The sequence below is a fragment of the Sapajus apella genome, unplaced genomic scaffold (assembly GCF_009761245.1).
Source record: "Sapajus apella isolate SASKATOON/1434 unplaced genomic scaffold, GSC_monkey_1.0 scaffold25, whole genome shotgun sequence".
Classification (NCBI taxonomy): domain Eukaryota; kingdom Metazoa; phylum Chordata; class Mammalia; order Primates; family Cebidae; genus Sapajus; species Sapajus apella.
This window is the reverse complement of record NW_022436965.1, coordinates 8,438,759-8,444,343: the sequence shown is the minus strand read 5'-3', so window position 1 is coordinate 8,444,343 and position 5,585 is coordinate 8,438,759. Positions and strand designations below refer to the sequence as shown.

Below are 5,585 nucleotides of genomic sequence, written 5' to 3'. Positions count from 1 at the left end.
GCACAGGGAAAATGCAACAACAGCCACCTTTCATCTCATTAAACATTTTCGGAGAAAAACGTCCCTTTGGAAGAAGTTCCAAGTAGGAGAGTGGTTGGTTGGCCCAGGGAAGGTGTTGGTTGATTGTTATCTTTTGATTGGTCCAAGATGCAGGGGGTTTTATGAGCAAAGAACTCACATGTCCTGATTACACCAGGCTCTCCCTGGAGGTTCTCTGGCTGATTTTAGACTTGACGGGTGTAGAGAGAGCTAGGAATCACGGCAGTAGGGTAGAAAAAGCCTAGTCTTTGAAGCTAGGCAGCCGAAGTTTGAACCTTTACTTCAATCCTTATTATCAGGGTGACCTTGCTAAGGTTATGTAAACTCCATGAGTCTCAGTGTTGTCATCTATAAATTGGAGATGATAATTACCTCAAAGGACTGAATGAGAGAGTATTTACAGAAAACTACCAATAGCTACTCAGCAAGCGCTCCATCACCTCCTGCTTCCTCCCGCCCACTTACTGAGAGCCACCCTTGAGTGGGCATTATCACGGCTTCCTCCAGCTCCTTCCAGATTAGAAACATTTTCCAGACTGACAACAATCTCAGCATTTTCTCTGTGATCCATCAGTAGGTGGGATTCTGCCATTATGTTACCAAGCTATCGTATCCTGAGTATTGCATTCTCCAAGCATTGGGTAGGAGCTGGCATGCTTTTGTAACTCTCAGCTGTTTACCTAGTTCTCCAGGAAAATATTACATGCCTAGGAGCCATCAGAGGTAGTGGAAGCTTGGTGTCATTCCTGATCTTCTGTCCACTCTAAATCCCTAGTATAAAGATCCTCAGATATATACACAAAGCAGCACGCACACACACACACACACACACACACAGAGATATGGCTAGGCAGCTGCTGCTGGTCAACATCAGTGAGATCTCCCTCTTGTGCTGTTGCAGACCATCAGTCATAGGTACTGTCCTGTCTTTTCTGGTCTCTCTCTCTCTGGCATATAAATAATCTCTCATTTGCTCTTTTTTTTCCCCCTAAGTTCATGCCCTCAAGCACTAGAGGCAACCTGGATAAATTTAGCTCCTCTCAGGGACTTTTCCTGACTTTGTTCCATGACTGTTGAAGGTTTGGCTGCTCCCCAGAGAGAGCTTTGGCCTGGCTTCCCTCCCTTGGAGGTCTCATCAGGTTCTGGTGTCTGCTATGCCACTTGCATAACTGGTCTTCAGGCCACTTCTGGCCACAGTATGTAGATTGAGAATCAATCAATTTCTCCTTTCGAAGCTGAAACCCTTCATTCCAGCTTCGCATCCCTTGGATCTCTTTCCCTATGTTTTCCCTTGCCCTGAACAGCCTGTGGCTACTGCTCATAGCTGTCATGCTTACTCCCTATTAGGGCTGAGTGGGAAATGATTGGTTGGTGACTAATGAAGTATCTTCCACTCTCTTCTCCAGGAGCAGGACCTCAGATCTCATGATCAAGATCCAGTATGTGAGGATGTTCACTTGAAGTTTACTAGTTTGAATTGTTGTAAATGAACATAAGAGAAGCTGGAGTCAAACTCCCTCATTAGGTAATTAAATGAAAGAGAACTGCATGAAAAGGCCATTATGTGTTTAGACATGGTCATTTTCAAGGATCCAAAGTAAGATTCATGGACTGTGCTCAAGCTTTTATCATTTTAGTTACTATTTTGTCTCTTCAATATAGGCTATTGATAAATTATCCAATCAGTAAACATGTATTGATCGCCAGCTTTGTGCCAGTAGCTATGGGCATTTCAGAAGTGAATAGCATCATTCCCAGTGACTTATGGGGGGGAAAAAGTTTTTTTTTGTTGTTTTTTTTTTTTTTTTTTTTTTTTTTTTAAGTAAACTACGAAGGAGAGATAAGTGGTACAGGAAATGAGAGCTATTTTAGGGGATGTGGGTGACACGCGAAAAGGACCCAACATGGCCTCTGCTTTCTGGGGCTTGCAAACTACATGGGGAGACTGAAGTGACCCACTTGAAATGAGACAAGAAGCAGGACCAAACAGGAACATTCTGAGGAGGCTTTATGGAGGGAGTAGGTTTACACCAGACCTTGAAGGGTGGGAAGGATTTGAATGGATACAGGAGAAAGGAAAGAACTTATCAGGATGAAAGAATAGCATGAACGAAGGCCAGAAGAGAAGACTGTCACACGGTTCATGTGTGTGTGTGACTTGGGGGGTGCCTGTAAAAAGCTGGTCTTACTCCAGTAGGAAATACTTAGGAAGCAGGGAGAAAAACAGGCTGAGGATGGTCAGCATCCAGGGCCTTGAGGGCTTGGCATGACCCAGTCAACCTAGTAGCGACAGATCCCCAAATGCAGGAGCGGGCTCCTGTTGGGCAGGGGAGTTACTGACCATGTTCCTTGTAGGAACCACTATGAATGGCCTCTTCCCAGTCCCCTTATCCACCTCCACCCATTAGCTGCCCTTGCTATGGAGAACCACGCTAAAAAGAGTCTGTGAAACCAAAGTGATCTACTCCAGGCCAGTAAGACGGTCCCTGTGCATGCCCCCTGGGAGGGTCTCTCTCAGTGCCTGGGGCTGCAGACACTTGTGTGTGGAGTCTACTCTTTGGTGGTAGTCGGGGCCACCGCAGGCTATGGCTTCAAGAGGCCGTGAGATTAACGTCTGTGCCCTGGGTAGAAAAGGAACCCAGACACTACGGCTTGACCATTTTCCTGGCATGAAATTGGGACAAATGGCCCTGGTGTCACTGCTGCCACCCTGGCTGATCCACAGAAAGGAGTCAGATCTATTTTAAGGATCTGTTTGCCCAGTCACATGGAGTAACTGCTACTTTAAAAACAGTTATTTACCGGGAAAGTAAAGGCCCCTGCAAAATAAAAGGTTAGTATACTATCCCTAGTAACTCTTTAAACCAAAGCAAACATCCAGGCAGGCCATGTTTGTACTGCACCATTCTTGCCTTTTGCCCTTGGTCACTGGATTCCCAAGGTTTTTGGTTGATTTCTTCTTTGGAGTTAAGCTGAGAAAGGACAACTGGTAATATCAAGGCACAGGGGTCTCTAGAGAACAAGGGAATTACAAACCTGCAGCAGTTCTACTGTTAGCTGAACAGGCTTTGCTTGGTTTGTTTTGGGAGAGTCAAGGAGTCAATCAAACTTGACTTTGGGAGAGTCAAGTTTGATCAGGCAAAATCTAAAAGAATCTGGAAGATCTAAGATCCTTCAGCAGAAATGGTCCTTCTACTTTGTATTAGCCCATTTTCATGCTGCCGATAAAGACATAGCTGAGAATGGGAAGAAAAATAGGTTTAATGGACTTACAGTTCCACATGGCTGGGGAGGCCTTACAATCATGGCAGAAGGCAAGGAGGAGCAAGTCATGTCTTTCATAGATGGTGGCAGGCAAAGAGAGAGAGCTTGTGCAGGTAAACGCCAATTTTTTAAACTATCGGATCTCATGAGACTCATTCACTATCACGAGAAGAACACCACGGAAAAGACTCACCTCTATGATTTAATTACCTCCCACCAGGTGCCCCCCATGACATGTGGGAATTGTGGGAGTTACAATTCAAGATGAGATTTAGGTGGGGACACAGCCAAACCATGTAACACCTATATTTCAGGATTCCGATATTAGTATATGGGAAATAACATCAAATATGTTCTACACTGGTGTTGTTCAAACTAGAGGTCCAAACCATCAGGGAAACTCTAAGAGCATTAAAGTCAACATTTGGAGAGGCCCCAAGTGTGGAGACACATCCTACAAACCATCAGAGCAGTATTCTCCCAGCTTCTCCATGGACATCCCTAAGCCTTCCTTACCTCCAGCTTCCAAGATCGGCTACCTCATTAATCACATCAGCTTAGGAAAACTTCATGCGACCTATCCTGTGGAATTTATATTCCTTAGGGCACAGTATGACATATATATCCAATAGAGAAAATAGTACAATATATGCATACTACAGAATAAGTGCATTAAAAAATGCAGAGTGTGGGTTGGAGGTGGACCTGTGTGCCCTAGAGCACACAATGAAACACACATTGCTTATTATGGAAATTGATGTACTTAGCCCGACCTCCAAAGCTTCCCATAATCTGACACCAGCCTCCTTCTCAGCTTTCTCTCCCGGGACTCTTCCTACACGGTCAAACCAGACGTCCCCTAAGCTCACCTTGCTCCATGGCTGGGTCTTTGCCACTTAACACATCATTCCTTTCCTCTCTTCTTCCTTCAGTCACTTCACACACCTCCAGTGATTCTGCTCTCCAAATGCTAACTAGGTTCCAGGCCTGGCTCACCTTTCTCCTGTTCCTTGAAACCGTTCCAGCACATCCCAGCCCTCAGTGACCTCACCGCACTCTGAACTCACAGCGCCCTTTGTCCACCAGCACATCACGCACAGCACTCACCGTCTGCATGCTCCTTTGTTCATGAATGGGGCGCAGCTTTGTGAGGGCTCTGATGGGTTGCCGTCTAGGACATTTACTCCCCCTTTGATCTCTCCTCATATCATCTCGCAACTGTATTATCGTCTCTTTGATAGCCTGCATTTTTTTAGCATCCTTCAGCATCTAGCATAGGGCCCAATGCATAGAAGGTGGTCAGTAACTATCTGAATGATATAGTTGACAATGAATGGCAATTCAGAAAACCATCTGATGCTCAATGATGTTTCTGCCTTAAGAGGTAAAAGAGGAGGGTTACATTGATTGAGGGTCTGTCATTTTCACTTGTTCAGCACTTTAACACCCATCTAAAAGGTAGATATATTCAACTTATATAGTAAGAAAATGAGGTTCAAAGAGGTTCAGTAAGTTGCTCAACATCAGTCAGTAATCATGAGACAGTTGACAGGCAAACTCTGGTGTGCCTGACTTGGAATACAAGGCTGCGTGCACTACCTCCCACCTAAGCATCTGTCTAGGCAGGTTGCTGCAGTTTCTTCCTGTGAGTCTCTCAGATGCCCTTTCCATGACTTTTACTTTATTTATTTATTTTTGAGACAGAGTTTTGCTCTTGTCACTCAGGCTGGAGTGCAATGACACGATCTTGGCTCACTACAACGTCCACCTCCCGGGTTCAAGCAATTCTCCTGCCTCAGCCTCCTGAGTAGCTGGGATTACAGGTGCCTGCCACCACACCTGGCTAATTTTTTGTGTTTTTAGTAGAGATGGGGTTTCACTGTGTTGGCCAGGCTGGTCTCCAACTCCTGACCTCAGACAATCCACCTGCCTCGGCTTCTCAAAGTGCTGGGATTCCAGGCATGAGCCACCGCACCTCGTCCATGACTTTTACTTAATCACTCCATGAAGTCTCCCTCCCTTCAAGTATCTCCAAAGAGCTACTTTTCCTGGAACCGCTGCATACTTTCATGTTTCTGTGCAAATCCCATACAATTCCCTTGGCCTGGAAAATCACCTTCCATCTTTTCTACCTGTGCAATCTTACATAGCCTTGAAGGCCCAGCTGAAATCAATATTCCCTCCATCAGATTTTCTGTTAAGGAAATTAAGAGCTCTCACATCTGAGACCTCATGGTCCCAGTCCCTGTTCCAGGGTTTAGAACTCATTTGATTTTGCTTCA

General features: G+C 45.3%; 1 long non-coding RNA gene across 1 annotated transcript; it reads left to right on the top strand.

Moving 5' to 3' along the window:
• Window positions 1-1,159: 1,159 nt before the first annotated feature.
• Window positions 1,160-4,707, top strand: LOC116560040. Its single transcript, XR_004272755.1, has 2 exons — window positions 1,160-1,482; window positions 4,236-4,707. It is a non-coding gene; the product is annotated as an uncharacterized LOC116560040 (long non-coding RNA).
• Window positions 4,708-5,585: the final 878 nt, after the last annotated feature.